Source organism: Equus caballus, chromosome 1 (genome assembly GCF_041296265.1).
Source record: "Equus caballus isolate H_3958 breed thoroughbred chromosome 1, TB-T2T, whole genome shotgun sequence".
NCBI classification, from domain to species: domain Eukaryota; kingdom Metazoa; phylum Chordata; class Mammalia; order Perissodactyla; family Equidae; genus Equus; species Equus caballus.
Window position 1 is genome coordinate 95,049,809 of NC_091684.1, and position 15,793 is coordinate 95,065,601.

The 15,793-nt window shown below is 49.7% G+C and overlaps 1 long non-coding RNA gene across 2 annotated transcripts; it reads left to right on the forward strand.

The window, feature by feature from the left end:
* Nucleotides 1-12,036: 12,036 nt before the first annotated feature.
* Nucleotides 12,037-14,078, forward strand: LOC111771280 (uncharacterized). Of its 2 annotated transcripts, XR_011424432.1 has the most exons (4): nucleotides 12,037-12,445; nucleotides 12,779-12,902; nucleotides 13,171-13,293; nucleotides 13,657-14,078. It is a non-coding gene; the product is annotated as an uncharacterized lncRNA (long non-coding RNA). The 2 variants fall into 2 exon arrangements; XR_002805029.2 differs by lacking the exon at nucleotides 13,171-13,293 and having other exon boundaries at nucleotides 12,045-12,445.
* Nucleotides 14,079-15,793: the final 1,715 nt, after the last annotated feature.

Sequence of the window (15,793 nt, forward strand, 5' to 3'; positions counted from 1 at the left end):
CAATTTTTCAGGGAAGAAAGCACATGAAATAGATAATGAACTTCGCCTTTTCACCAAATCATGAAATAATACACTAACCATAAAAAGGAAAGAAAGAAAGAACGAAGGTTAAGCGGCTCGGCTAGTGGACGCCAACAGTCAGCCAGAGACCCCTGGAAAAGCTTTCTGCCCAGCCCCCCTTCCTCTGGGCAATGAACACAGCTTTACTGTTCCCATGGGGAAAAGGGAACATGAGGAAAAGAAACAGCTAGAGAGAAAAACACCGATTCAGGTTTTTAAGATAGGAGTCCAAACATCTATTTCCTCTGTCTGGGAATATGTAAAGTTATGTGGGAGAAATAATTTGCCATTCTCTACTGGCTCTAAAAGTCTGGTGTGGAAGCTTAAACCTCTTTAAGAGAAAAAGTCTTAAAATATTATCCAAAAGATGAAAGCAAAATGTGGTATTAAATACAATGGAATAGGGGCCGGCCCGGTGGCACAGCGGTTAAGTGCACACGTTCCGCTTCTCGGTGGCCTGGGGTTCACCGGTTCAGATCCTGGGTGCGAGCATGGCCCTACTTGGTAAAAGCCATGCTGTGGCAGGCGTCCTATGCACAAAGTAAAGGAAGATGGGCATGGATGTTAGCTCAGGGCCAGTCTTCCTCAGCAAAAAGAGGAGGATTGGCAGTAGCTAGCTCAGGGCTAATCTTCCTCAAGGAAAAAAAATACAATGGAATAGCATTCAGCTTTTAAAAGGAAAGGGATTCTGACACGTGACAACATGGATGACTCTTGAGGACGTTGTGCTCAGTGCAACACTGAAATGTCAGTCACAGAAGGACACATGCTTGATGATTCAACTCCTATTGAGGTACTGACAGCAATCAAATGCACAGAGAAGGAAAGGAGAATGGTGGCTGCCAGGGCTGGGGAAGGGGGAACGGGGAGTTGCCGTTTAATGCAGGTACAGAGTTCTGGAGATTGTTAGCCGACAGTGTGCCTGTACTTAACAGTACTGAACTGGACACTTAAAAATGGTTAAGATGGTAAATTTTATGTTATATATGTTTTGCCACAATAAACATATACATATGTGTATATACTAAAAAAAGAAAGAACGAGAGAAGGAAGGAGGAATGAAGGAAGGAAGGAAGGGAGGGAGAGAGGAAGGGAGGGAGAAAGAGCCATAGGCATTTTGAACCAAGAACTCAGAGCCACGAGAAAGTGCTGTGTCCATCCACCTGGGTTGCACCTCTTGCTTCATGACAGCCATCTGTGTAGCTGAGCAGTGACATTCTGCAGCCACATGTCACTGTCTGTACTGGGGTGGGGCCCACACCTGCTGGTGCAAGACTCTCAGCACCTGAGATGGCTCATCCCCCAGGTGGATAATGTCCTACACTGTGGTGGTCAGGCAGCTCCCCAACACCTCACCTTCCCCGGGTTTTGGTCCGTCCAGGCTCTCAGCCCAGCCTGGAGACAAGAAGCTGGGGATGAAGCCAGGCGAGGCCAGGGCAGCCCTGGGGTCCAGAAGGCACCATAATTGGGACCGTCTGTCTTTGGAGGATCACAGCCTGCAGGGGCTCTGATGCAGCCAGGCAGGAGAGGCTTCAGTGTGTGGACAGGCCGTTCCATGCCCCAGCCTGCCTGGGGACAGCACCTGAGGCCTGGTGTGAGAGGTCAGGACCTCGAGGAGGATGCCAGCTCCCAGATGTCTGCGTCCTCAGCTCAGTCAGGCCAGGTGGGCTGCCAGTGGGCCTGGCCCAGGGCCATACCCAGGCCAACTCAGGGAGGGATGGGGCCAGGGGCGGGGATGGGGCTGACGGCTTCAGAATCCCCAGGATGCAGAGATGGCCAGACTCAAGAACCCTCATAGATTTTCTGAGGCTCAGAGGCTACCCTCCCCCAGGGGCAGAGCCAAATGAGATCCCCCAGGTCCTCTCTCAGTCAGGACCCGATCCTCCCTCCCTGCTCCCTCTGCCCCGGGGCCCAGTGCAGCCCCTGAATGCAGACCGGCCCTGGGGACTGGGGCAGGGGGGAGCGGGGAAGTAAGCCAGGGTCCATGCAGACCCCCTTCCCCACCCTCTGTCTTCCTGCTAGTCATGCTCCTTAGGGCTCTACCAGGACCTCAGTCAGGCCACCAGGCCTCACACACAGGCATGGAGGGCCCTGGCTCAACCTCACCCGGGGAGGGACGACAGCTGCCGTGATAGCTGTCCTAGGAGGCAGGGAGGTGGGGACCAGGCACAGGGGTTTTGTGAGCAGGATTTTCAGAGCGAGAGAGCTACGGGAACGCTGTAGCTGGAGCAGAGGAGGGGCTCCCCTCTCCACCTCAAATCCAGCAGGAAGAGATTCCACTCATATAGCTCCACCCCGCAGTGAAAGTCAGGCTTGATGCGGCCATCGATGCTAGAATCTGCCAGGAATACAGAACCAAGGACGGCCTGGCCTACTGTTATGGCCAAAGACCCCAGAACAGAGCCACAGGGAAAATGAGAATGCCAGGTCCTCAGTGAGGGGGCCGCCCACAGCCTCCAGCCTCAGCCGAGAGAGATGGGCAGGGCTTGGGCTAAGGGTGTGGAGGGCAGGCCAGAGAACAATGAGGAGGAATGTCCCTTCATGGGGACAGCCCCTTGTGACACAATCTCTGACTCTAAGGCCACTGTTGGTGGCCTGTGGGAGGAGACCCTGCCCAGCCAGGACCTTTTGTACAATTTACTGTAAGGAGGCTGCACAGCCAACTGCTTAAGTGTGAGGGCCCTGGGGTGGGCCAGGCCTGAGGATGAGTCCCAGCCCCACCCACCTTACTCACTGTAGGATCCTAAGCCAGCCAGCTCATTCCACCCTCGCTAGATGCAGGCAATGACTGCACCTGCCCCTAGGGTTGTAAGGACTAAAGGGGACCAGTACAAACAGCACCTGGCATGTGACAAACACTGAGTAATTGTTAGCCATGATGACGATGATCATCATTATCATCTATACAGAGCTACCAAGGAGGAAATCTGCCAGCCGGGCTCCAGACACCTGCTTGCAGGCTTGCTCACTGGCTCCCTCACCTGGGAGCTTTAGGGATTGCAGTGGGCCCGAGAGAAAGGGCCCCCTCATTGGAAGAGTGTGCATCCCCTAGCCCTGCTCTCTGCCCCTGCCGCGCCCCCCGCCCAGGGCCACAGTGGAGCCACCTACTGTGCAAACACATGGATGGAGCGCCTTCTGCATGTCAGGTACTTATCACACAGATTATTCTCAGACTAAACCGGATAGGCTTATTATTCCCATTTCACAGCGAACTGCCGCTCCAAAAGAGGAAGTGATTTACCCAAAACTACACAGCTAGCTAGTTAGTGCTGCAGCCAGCCTCCAACTGCACTCCTCTGCCGTTCCTGCTGATCCCCACAGGGAATCATGCCAAAGTCCATGCCCCCAGTGACTGTGCCTGTGACAGGAGCCAGCCAGTGTCACACAGCAGTCAGCAGTGCAGGCATACCAGTACCTGGCTGCCAACGCCTGGTCTGGTTCTCTCCCACGCGGCACAGGGTTGAGAGACATCCTGAGACACGCAGAGGTACCCTCGGGAGCCCTGAGGAGCTCAGGCGCCATGGGCAGCCAATAAGCCAGAAGAAATCACTAGTCAGAAAAATCAAATATCTTATTTTATTAAAATATTTTCATAGCTGATGGAACAGGAAACTGAAAAGCTGAGATCTGATGCTATTCTCTCACAGCTAAGTTCAGAGGGCCAGGGTAAAGTAAGCTCACCTGCTGGGTGACTTGACGTAATGAACACACACACACAAACACCCCTCCCCTCCCCACCCCAGACCCCAGAGCAGAGAGTCGCCCCTGGGGAACATGCGTCCTTTCCTTGCATTCTTCCCGTGGATCACCAGGAGAGAAGGGTTGAAGTTTATCAGAAAAAACGACCCAGGCTCTCGGGTTCTGAGACGAGGATAGGGTGACGCCACCTGTCTTGACAACCTTGATCTTCTCTGCCCTGACCCTCCAGAGCACCCCCCTCCCCTTTCTCTAAGAGCTGAGGAGGCCAAGCCTGGGAACCAGGACCCCGAAGTTCGGCTCTGAGCCGGCCACTGATGCCCTGTGCTCATTAGGCAAGTCGCTTGCCCTGCCAGGCCAGTCGTCCTGTTTACTGAAGAAGGCAACAGAGTGTCCGTCCTCCAGCTTGCCTCACACGGCTGTCCTGAGAGACAAACGACAGATGGGATGTGAGGAGCCTTGCAAGCTTTAAAACGCTGTATCCCCGAGAAGGACGTCGCACTGGTACAGAGCCAGCATCTGAGAAAGCAGGAGACAAATGAAACGCTGGGATAAAAAATACTTGCAAAGACTTCCACTTTCCGGGCCGGCATGGAAGAAGCTTGGAAGTAACCACTCCACCCTAATAACCAGTAAAAAGCTCAAAAATCAACTGCTCTCTTCTTAGATCCATAAGAGAAGTGAGGTCACAGCACAAACTGCAGCCCCTGAAATTGGTGAGACAGACAGGGGAATACAGAGAATCACACCTTCCCGGAGGAGAAACCTCCTCGGGAAGTAGTGCTGGGTAGGAGACCCTGACAGATGCACTGCTGGGGGCCCAGCGGACAAGTCTGAGACTTGAGAGCTGCAGGGGGTGCCAGTCCTAGAGGGCCTCCACACTGCTGTGAATTTAATCTCCAGGAGCTCTGCCAGGTCTCACAGTGAACACCGGAGAAAAATCCCCTCATGCGTCCAGCAGGAAGAGAGTTTCCTCTCTTCAAAAGTAGCCACTTTGAAATGTTCCAGAACATTCTGTTCCTCTTAACAAGGAGCTGCCCTTGGGAAGAGCTATTTAACCAGGGCCTAACTTGCCGGGGGGCAGGTAACTGACCTGGGGCAAGGGAGATACCCAACTCCGGTGAGCCGAAGCCTTTCACATGGAAAAAGAGAAATGCCTAGGTCCACCCCACTCCAGCCCTCCTGTTCCACCTGAGCGGGGAGACAGGAGGGACACTGAGAAACGCTTGTGAAGTTCACAGACCAGGGGCACAGCTCACCAAAAGACTGAGGCCTACTCACAGGACTATAGGACACTTCCCCCCAACCCCACAACCTACCACCCCATTATAAAGGCTTATTCACAGCAGTTCCTTTTACCCTGTACATCACGTCCAGCTATCAAGAGAAAACTAAAAGGAAGAAAAATTTTGAAGAGACAAAGCAAGCATCAGTACCAGACTCAGATATGGCAGGGATGTTGGAATTATCAGGTCAGGAATGTAAAACAACTAGGATTAATATGTTAAGGGCTCTAATGGAAAAAGTAGAGAGCATGTAAGAACACAAGGGCAATGTAAAAGGCAAGAGAGGTAGAAATTCTAAGGTAGAATCAAAAAGAAATGCTAGCGATCAATGAGGCCAGCCCGGTGGCATAGTGGTTAAGTTCATGTGCTCTACTTTGGCAGCCTGGGGTTTGTGGGTTCACATCCTGGACGCAGACCTACACACTGTTCATCAAGCCATGCTGTGGCGGCACCCCACAAACAAAATAGAGGAAGATGCGCTCAGATGTTAGCTCAGGGCCAATCTTTCTCACCCAAAAAAAGAAAGAAAGAAAGAAAAGAAATGCTAGAGATCAAATACATTATAACCAAATTGAAGAGTGTTTTGATCAGCTTATTAATAGACTGGACATGGCTCAGGAAAAAATCTCAAAGCTTGAAGATATAACAATAGAAACTTTCAAAACTGAAAAGCAGACTAAAAAAATGGAAGAGAATACCCAAAAACTACGGGACAACAACATAAGGTATAACATACACATAATGGGAATACCAGAAGAGAAGAAAGAACAGAACAGAACAGAAGAAATATTTGAAACAATAATGACTGAGAATTTCCCCAAATTAATGTCAGACACCAAACCACAGATCCAGTAAGCTCAGAGAACAACAAGCAGAAAAATGCCAAAAAGAACTACCCCTGGGCATATCATATTCAAACTACAGAAAATCAAAGGTAAAGAAAAAATCTTGAAAGAAGCCACAGGATAAAAATACCCTATCAACAGAGGAGCAAAGATAAGAATTACATCTGACTTCTCAGGAAACCATGCAAGCAAGAAGAGAGTGGAGTGAAATAGTTCATGTGTTGAGAGAAAAAACACCACCAACCTAGAATTCTATATCCAGTGAATTTATCCTTCAAAAGTGAAGGAGAAATAAAGACTTTCTCAAACAAACAAAAATGGAGAGAATTTGTTGCCAGTAGACTTGCCTTGCAAAAATGGTATAAGAAGGAAACGATATAGGTCAGAAGTTCAGAACTACACAGAACAAAAAACAGCAATGAAGGAGGAGTAAGAGAAGTAAAATAAAACTTTTATCTTTCTCATTCTTAACTGATTCAACAGATCACAATTTGCTCAACATAATAATGGTAACAATGTATTCGATTGTGTAAGTCTGCTTGTGTTTAAGTAAAGTGAATGACAGCAATGATACAAGAGATGGGAGGAAGGGATTAGGATTATTTTGTTATTATAAGGTAGTCACAGTACCTGTGAAGTGGCGTAGCATTATTTGAAAGTGGACTTAGATTAGTTATAAATGCACACTGAAAACTCCAGGGAAACCACTTAAAAAAGTAAAAAAGGAAGTATAACTGATATGCCGAGACAGGAGAGAAAAACAAATCATATAAAATGCTCAATTAAAACCACAAAAGGCAGAAAAAGAGTGGAACACAAAAATACACACAAAGGACAAGGGCAACAAATAAAAAACAGGAACAAATATGGTAGATGGTGACCCAACCATATCAATAATCACTTTCAATGTCAATGGTCTAAATGCACCAATTAAAAGACAGAGGTTGTCAGAGTGGATCAAAAAACAAGACCCAACGACACTCATGAGTCGCTTAACAAAGGGGATACATTCTGAGAAATGCACTGTTAGGCAATTTCATCACTGTGTGACCATCATAGAGCGTACTCACACAAACCTGGATGGTACACAAACCTAGGCAGTATGGTCCTAATCATATGGGATAACCATCATATTTGCAGTTGGTCGTTGACTAAAACATTATGCAGCATATGACGGTATATGTTATCAACAAGAAACCCACTTTAAATATAAAAGACACACATACATTAAAAGTAAATGGATGAAGAAAAACAAACCACCCTAACGCTAATCAAAAGAACGCAAGATTAGCTATATTAATTTCAGACAGCGCAGAAGTCAGAGCAAGGAAAGTTATCAGAGATAAAGAAAGACATTACTTAATGATAAAGCAGTCAATTGTCCAAGAAGACATAACAATCCTTAACGTGTATGCACCTAACAACAGTACGTCAAAATACATAAGGCAAAACCGATAGAACTGCAAGGAGAAATAGATGAACCCACTACTATAGTTGGAGACTGCAACACCCCTCTGTGAGAAATGCACAGATGTAGCAGGCAGAAAGTTAACGAGGTCATAACTGAACTCAATACCACCACCAGTCAACTGGACATAACTGACATGCACAGACGACTTCATCCAACAACAGCAGAACATTCTTCTCAAGCTCTTAGGGAACACTCACCAAGACAGACCACATTTGGGGCCACAAAATGCACCTTAAGAAACGTACAAGAATAGAGATCATACAACACCTGCTCTCAGACCACAGCGGAATTAAACTAGAGATAATAACAGAAAGACGGCTGGAAAATCCCAAAATAAGTGAAGATTAAACAACATACTTCTAAATAACACATGGGTCAAAGAAGAAATTCTCAAGAGAAATTTTAAAATATTCTGAATTAAATTAAAATGAAAACAAAACAATAAAATTAGTAGGATACCGTGAAAGCAGGGATACAGAAAAGTTAAGTTTCCTTAGAGGGAAATTTAAAGCATTGAATGCATGTATTAGAAAAGAAAGATCTAAAATCAATCATCTAAGTCTCCACTTTATGAAACTAGAAACAGAGGAGCAAATTAAATTCAAAGTAAACAGAAGAAAAAAAGAATTAGAGCAGAAATCAATAGAAGTTGAAATCAACAAAACCAAAAGCTGGTTCTTTGAAAAAAATCAATGAACTTCTAGCCAGGCTAGAAAAACAAAGTGAGAGGACACAAATTACTAACATCAGAAATGAAAAAGGGGACACTGCTGCAGATCCTATAGACATTAAAAGGATAATAAAGGAATACTACAAAGAACTCTATGCCCACAAATTTGATATCTTAGACGAAATGGATCAATCCTTGAAAGACACAATCTGCCAAAACTCACACAAGAAGAAACAGAGAATCTGAATAGGCCTGTATCTATTACAGAAACAGAATCAATTAGTTTTCCATTTCAGAAAAGAATAGGCTCCTTTGTGTTGGTGATAGAGGACGGTTATCCAAAATACACAAAGAACTCCTAAAACTCAACAATAAGAAAACAAACCACCAGACTAAAAAGTGGGCCAAAGACCTTAACAGACATCTCACCAAAGAAGACACATAGACGGCAAATAAGCATATGAAAAGATGCTCCACATCATATGTCATTAGGGAAGTGCAAGTTAAAACAACAACAAGCACCACTACATACCTATTAGAATGGCCAAAACTCAGAACACTGACACCGCCAAATGCTGGGGAGGATGTGGAGCGGCAGGAGCGCTCATCCATTGCTGGCAGGAACACAAAATGGTACAGCCACTTCAGAAGCCACTCGGGTGGTTTCTTATAAAACTAAACATACTCTTCCCATATGATCCAGCAATTGCAGTTCTTGGTATTTACCCAGAGGAGTTGAAAACATGTCTACACAAAAACCTGCACATGGATGTTTATAGCAGCTTTCTTTATAATTGCCATCACTTGGAAGCAACCAAGATGTCCATCAGTACATGAATGGATAAACAAACTGTGCTCCATCCAATGGACTAGTACCCAGTGCTAAAAAGAAATCAGCTATCGAGCCATGAAAAGACATGGAGGCAACTTAAAGGCATATTACTAAGTGAAAGGAGCCAATCTGAAAAGGCCACATACTATATGATTCCAACCATATGACGTTCTGGAAAAGTCAAAGTTACAGAGACGGTGAAAAGGTCAGTGGTTGGCAGGGTTCAAGGGGTAGAAAAGATGAACAGGTGAAGCACGGAGGATTTTTAGAGCAGTGAAAATAGACTGTATAAGATTATAATGGCATAGACTTGTCATTACACATTTGTCCAAACCCATAAAAAGTACAGCACCAAGACTGAACCCTAATGTAAACTATGGTCTTTGGGTGATAACGATGTGTCAATGTAGGTTCATCAATGGTAACAAAAGAACCACTCTGGTGGGAGATGTTGGCGATGGGGGGGGCTGTGCATGTGTGGGGCAGGGGGCATATGGGAAGTCTCTGTACCTTCTTCTCAATTTTGCTGTGAACCTAAAACTGCTCTGAAAAATAAAGTCCATTAAAACGTAAACAAACAGACACTGGTAAGACATACGTAAAAGGAGCACATGTTATTATGTACAAAGAGCTCTAACAAATCAATAGAAACAAGAAGAATCCATCGAAAACGGAAAAGAGATAGGAACAGGCAGACCATAAGCAGATTCAAATGGTCAGTAAATATACTCACTAATAATAATAGCTAACACTTACTTAGCCCTTACTTCGAGCCAGGAACTGTGCCAGCACTCTACAAGCGAGGTGCCATTAAATCTCAGAATCCAACTAATAAGGCATTTTCAGATCCCCATTTTACAGATGAAGAAACTAAGGTGCAGAGAGGTTCAGCAACTTGCTCAACGTCACACAGCTTGAGAGTAGCCAACAGGATTCCTCACCCAGGCCATCTGGCTAAACACAACCTCACTCATAGTGAGGGAACCGCAAATCCAAATAACCATTCAGACATCATTCTTTCACTTATCAAATTAGTCAAAATATTAAAGTTTGGTAACTCTCAAATGTTGGCACGAGTGTGAGAAAATAAGCATTTTCATGTATTATTGGGGCAAGCTTTTTGGAGAACAATTCGCCAATATCCATAGACATTTTGTACATATCATTTGATGAAAACTTCATCCTACAGATATTCTCACATACGGACACAAAACTCCACCTACAAGGATATTTATTTTCACATGGTTTTTATAATAGCAAAAATTATGGGAAATAACAGAAAGCCAAGCAGAAGAGGACCGGTTTAATTTAAAAAAAAAAAAAAAGCACTCTCATATTCTATCCAATACAATATACCCATAAGAAAAAAGGAGGTAGCATCTCTCTATGGCAATATTATCTGCAAGATACATTAATTTTAAAAAATAAGTGCAGAATAGTTTCTAAGTTGGTCTCACTTGTGTAAAATATTTCCAGGTCTGAATTGGAGGTTTCAGAGGACACGTCCTGGAGGAAATTACAGTGATAACCTGCAGGGACTGCCAAGTGGGGACACAGGCAGCCCTTTGTGTACACTGTGTGCTATTTGAAATTCTTATCGCAAACACGTGCAATGCTTAAAAAACAGAAGCCAAGGTCTGCACTGTTAGAAATTCTCATCATAAACATGTATTCCTTTCATCTTTAAAAAAACAAGCCAAAAGCCAGGACTGGAGTCACACGGACTGCAGCTTGAATTCCAGCTCCTTCACCTCCTGGTTGTACAAGAGGGCAAGATATTTGAACTCTCCGAGTCTCAGCCGCCATGGGGAAGGGCGGCTAACTGTGAGAAGCAAAGACCATAATGTATGCAAACCCATCACCACTCTGCCATTCCTTTAGCGTCGGAATGTGGCAGGCAATATTATCATTGCCTTCATTCATTGGCAGGCTATGAAAAACCAATGTTTTCAACCAGTTAACTGTGCGTACCAACAACCACTTGCGGTAGATTTTTGGTCTCTTCCTTATTATGAGATTGTGACGTCTGGAGGTGCAGCAGCCATCTTGTGACCATGAGGACAGCTCTTACAAACAATCTGAACGTGGCAGAGCAGAATTAGGGAAAGAATCTGAATCTTTGAGGTCTTCACAGAGCCGCTGAGCCTACTCTAGAACAGCAACCTCTTACATTCTTAAGTGGTAAATTAAACATCCTAATTTAGATAACTTTTGGCTCATAATTCAATTACTTGCAGCCAAAAATGTCCTAAGGGAGATACTATCTCAGAGAGGCCTTGTGGGCATGGAACAAGAAAGGAGCGCTTGTCCTGGACACAGCCACTCTCTTCCCACTGAAGAAGAGAAGCCCACGGGCTCTTTCAGTCCCCTGCATGCCCCTCAGCCACACTGCAGTCGTGAGGCTGTCCCCAGTCCTCCTGCCTAACCTGCTGTAAGGAATCGGCTCTCCCTCCAACCTCTCTCTTGGCCACCATCACGCATGACACACCCAGCTGGCCTGGGACACCAGACGCAGCTGGTGGAGACAAAGAATGATAGGGGCAAAGACCCTCAGAATCCGCCCCCATTGCAGTGAACTTTAGGCCCAGCCCCTCTCTGCCGGTCAACTCCAGCTCAGACCCCCCCTCCTCAGCCCACTGCCCCCCATACTCCCTCCCCGTGTTCTCTGCTGCCAGAGGCCAGTCCCGGTGGGGGGCGGGGGACGCACCCTGGCTGTCCCCCCTGCTCTCCTCAGGGTTCAGGGAATGGACCCTCTCGGGGCGGGGCCGCGGGGCACGTTGAGAGGCTCTAGGGCATTGAAAGACAAAGGCAAGCCAAGAAGGGTCGCAGACACACACCGGCTTTAGGGTCGAAGGGCGAAGGCCCTGCATCCAGCGACCACGGGGTGTACGACTCACATTTGGAGTCAGAGGTGTAAGTAAAATGAGGCTGTCCTCCCCTCCAAAGGCCACAGATGCCCCCCGCAACGTTAAATTCCCCCCCACAACCCGCACTGGATTCCACCCGCTCCTCCGCAGGATCCCACATCACCCACTTGCTTCCACACCCCGCCCTCTCCATCCCCACCCCCTTCTCCATCACCACCGCCGCCCTCTCCATTCCGGAATCTTCCGCCCCGCGGTCCTGGCTGGCCTGGAGCATCCGGAGGAGGGGCGAAGGGGGAGGCGCGGGGAGCCCGCCCGGCGGTGCCGGTCTTTCCCGCACCCCGCCCTGCGTCGGGCGGTGCCTCCTCCCTCCGCCCTCCGCCCGGGGGCGGGCCGGGCTCGAGGTCGCTCCTGGCCGCTCGAGGCCGCTGCGGGCCGGGCAGGGGCAGAGGCGGGCTTCCCCGCCTGCGCCCCTCGCGACCACTAGGGGACGCCCTGCTCGTCCCGCGGGCCGCCGCCGACCCTCGCCGCAGCCCCGGGAGCCCTCCCCTCCGCGGCGCCGCCCGGGGACCAGGGGTGGGGCGGGAGGAGGAAAGGGGCCTCTTTGCAGCAGCCCCAATTCTGTAACCACAGGGGACCGAGGGGACATAAAGCCACGGGAGAGAAGGAGGGGACCAGGCATGGACTGGGTGCAAAATTTAAGGGGACAAGGAAAGACTCGGTAATCAAGATAAATAATATCAATGCAATATTTTTAAGTCAAAATTAATGCAAAAGAATTAATGATAAAATATCAAAAATCAAATAAAGACAGGATCCGACCTTCTCCCTGGCTGGCCCGCCCGTCAGCAAGGCTTAAGCGTGTTCCTGGCACCTCCAGGGACCTCCGGCCCTCCTGGGACCACAGCCCTGCGGGGTCGTGCCTCCCCCGCCCAGGGGTGTGACCAGGGAGGAGGCTGTGGGCCACGCTGCGGGGACTGTATCAGGGGAGAGGGGGATTGGGGGCATGGAATCACCTCAAGAAGTCCTTTCCTCTCTTCCTGAATTCCTCCAGCTCTGAAGGAAAAGAAAATCAAACCAGTGAGTCTCCCTCGAATGATGCAGTCTGGACTCAGGAAAGCCACAAAGATTGCGTACAAGATGCACCCTTGGCCACCATCTTCCCAGACCCTTGACAGGTAAAAATGAGAACTGAACAGAGGGAAGGCCAAGCAGAGGCTAAAGGTGAGGGGCCGAGTGGGCATAGGGTGAGGCGACAATTGCCCTCCTCCCACCTGGGCTCCAGCACCCTAAGTTTAACTCCTTGGTGAACCTATGGAAAGTTCCAGCCTTGGGGCCGCCCCATGGCCAAAGCTGAGCACAGATGGGGTGCCCCTCCAGCCTGATCAAAGCCTGGCCACTCGCCCGACAGAACCACTAACTACCGATTTCTCTTCTTGGGCAAAGTGATGGAGACCTGACAGAGCAACCCCAGGTTGCCCCAGGGAGGCCACCTTCTCTTGGAGGATGCTCAGAAGCTGTCGGGCAAGCTCCAACATTTCAGTTGTTGTCCAAAGAGAGCAAGGACAGGTGGGGAGGAAAGGCCCAGCGTCGTGAAAATCAGGACCGCAGAGACCCAGACCTGGCCACGGCTGGGGGAAAAACGCCAGGAGGGATAGGCCAGGCAGACCCTCGGCAGAGGGGGAAGGAAGCAGGGGCACAGATGGTGGGATGGTGGGGAGACACGAGGTTTCTGGGGGCCATGAGACAGAAAAGGAGACGAAGGGGGAAACTGAGATTAAAGAGAAATGGGGGTTGAGGTGGGGAGAGAGCCAAGGGCAGTGCATGCAGGATGGGCCAAGACTTCCCACTTGTCCTGGGGCCCCCAGAGAGGCACTGCACCCCCCGGCCCATGTTCACGGGATGCTGAGGAAGCACCCTATCTTTTCCCAGGAAAGGTTCGGAACTGGAAAGCTCCAGGCCAGGACGGACCGGGTAAGGTGGCTAAAAGCCATGCACCTTAAATTGGACACGCTCACCTGCCCCCAAGTCCCAGACATCCACTGCCGTCCCCCTACCATCCCCACATTCTCTCCTATAATGTGGGACCATGAAAGATGAATTTTAGGACACCCATCTGGGAGCACATGTTTCAGGGCCCAGACCTGCCTCCTTGCTGAGCCATCTCGGGTTTGGACGGGGAGAAACTGAGGCACGAGTCATGGAGAATCACTGTGGAAGCGAGCGAAGGCCGCGGGTGTTCACCCAGCTCGAGGAGCAAGAGAGTCAGGCCCCACCTGTCCGCCCCCAATCCTATCGGCCATTGCAACTTTGGTTTGGTTTGGGTGTTTTTTAATAAACATCCCTTTTTCTGAGATGCTTTTCCTGGTTTATCATCTGTATGTAACCACAGCACCAGATGACCGTGTGGATTCATAGGGATCTGGGGACCAGCACAGACCTACAGGACGACTGAGTGACAGGCCCTGGGCTCCGCCTGGCCCTGCTCTGCCTGACAAGCTGGATGGAAACTGATAAAGGACCAGTCATAGCTTCAGATGACAAAACTGGGCTAGGCCGGATGATGAACAAGAAGGCATTTAACGCGGGCAAAGGCAGACATGTGCATTTCAGGAACCCAGGTCCCTGGGTGGGGACACAGATGAGAGAACTGTTTCAGAGCAGACTGCGGAGAGAAGATGTGGGCAGGGCGGGCCTCGGACCAGCACATGTCTTTGCGGAGGGGCTGCTCAGGGCTTGAACACACTGTCAGCGGGGCCACCCCAGACCCCACTGATGCCCTTTGTTTCTGTGCAGCCCTCCCCCAGAATAGGCCCTACAGCTCCACAGAGAGCCCTGCCCCGGGGCTCCTGGAGCTTCCCGGCCTGCGTGCCAGAGCCAGAAGTGTCCAGAGTTTACCCCCCACCCCACCCCAGTAGCCCTTACCCTGAGGCCCCAGGGCTCCCCTGTGGGACCTGGCCAAGGCCAGGCTCTACCCAAAACGACACCCTCAGCTTGGTTTCTGTCCCTTCCCTACCTTGTGCCCCCGGCTCCCCCTCCCTTCGTGCATCCAGAAGCCTCGTCCCAGCATGAGTTTCTGGGGAGTCCAGCCCCAGACTAGCAGTGAGACCCTTGATGGTCCTCCCCAGAGGGTCCTCCACGGTCTCAGAGGGCCTCAGTCGGAGCACATGTGTCCCAAGCTGGGTGCAAAGCAAAGGGCGAAGGACCAGGACAGAGGCCCTAGATGAGGAATGGTCAAGGAGATGGGATGTGGGGCTTGATCACAGCCAAGCTGACAGGGTGAGAGCTTGCCCCAAGGAAGGGGCCCCCAACACCACCAGCACGTGTGCTGAGTGCTAACTGGGTGCCGGGCGCTTTACACAGGTTACTGCCTTAATCCTCACGAGCCCAAGAAGGAGGCGCCGTTGTCATCCCCATTCTAGAGATGAAGAAGTTGAGGATCAGCGAGGTCAGTATCTTGCCCCAGATCTCACGGCCATAGGTGAGATCCAGGATTCAAACTCAAGTTTAGAGCATTAAGCTACAGTGCCCCCCACCAGGACCTAAGTGTCAGGACCTGCACTGGGAAGGCTGCGTTGGCCCCCCATCAAAGAAAAATCCAGCACTTCCAGGCGACAGAGACCCAATCCAGCTGACGTGGGAGGTGACGTCACAAGGGGACAGGACCGTTCCCTGCTTTTCCACCCTCCCTCACACCATGACCCAGGCCCACAGTAGCCTACATCTGGGAGGAACAGCTTCTCCCCCAGGGTGGACTGGCCATGCCCTGTCAGGGTGCTGGCAGCCAAGGGCCTGGACCAAAGATGTCCGCGCTGTGTCCTGGCCAGGCCTGGAGGAGACAAGGCCCGGAACAGACAAGCCCCGGAAGCCAGGCTTCAGCTGTTGGGGGCCCCGGTGGCCAAGAAGGAGAGCCGGTGGTCAGAAGGGAGGAGTCCCTGGGGAGGAGGGAGGGAGATTCCTGCCTGGGCAGGGGGCTCTAGGAATCTGGGGTGCATGCTCCAGAGGACCGAATCTACCAGAACAAAACAAGACCAGCCAGGCCCACCCAACAATACTTCCCTGGCAAAGC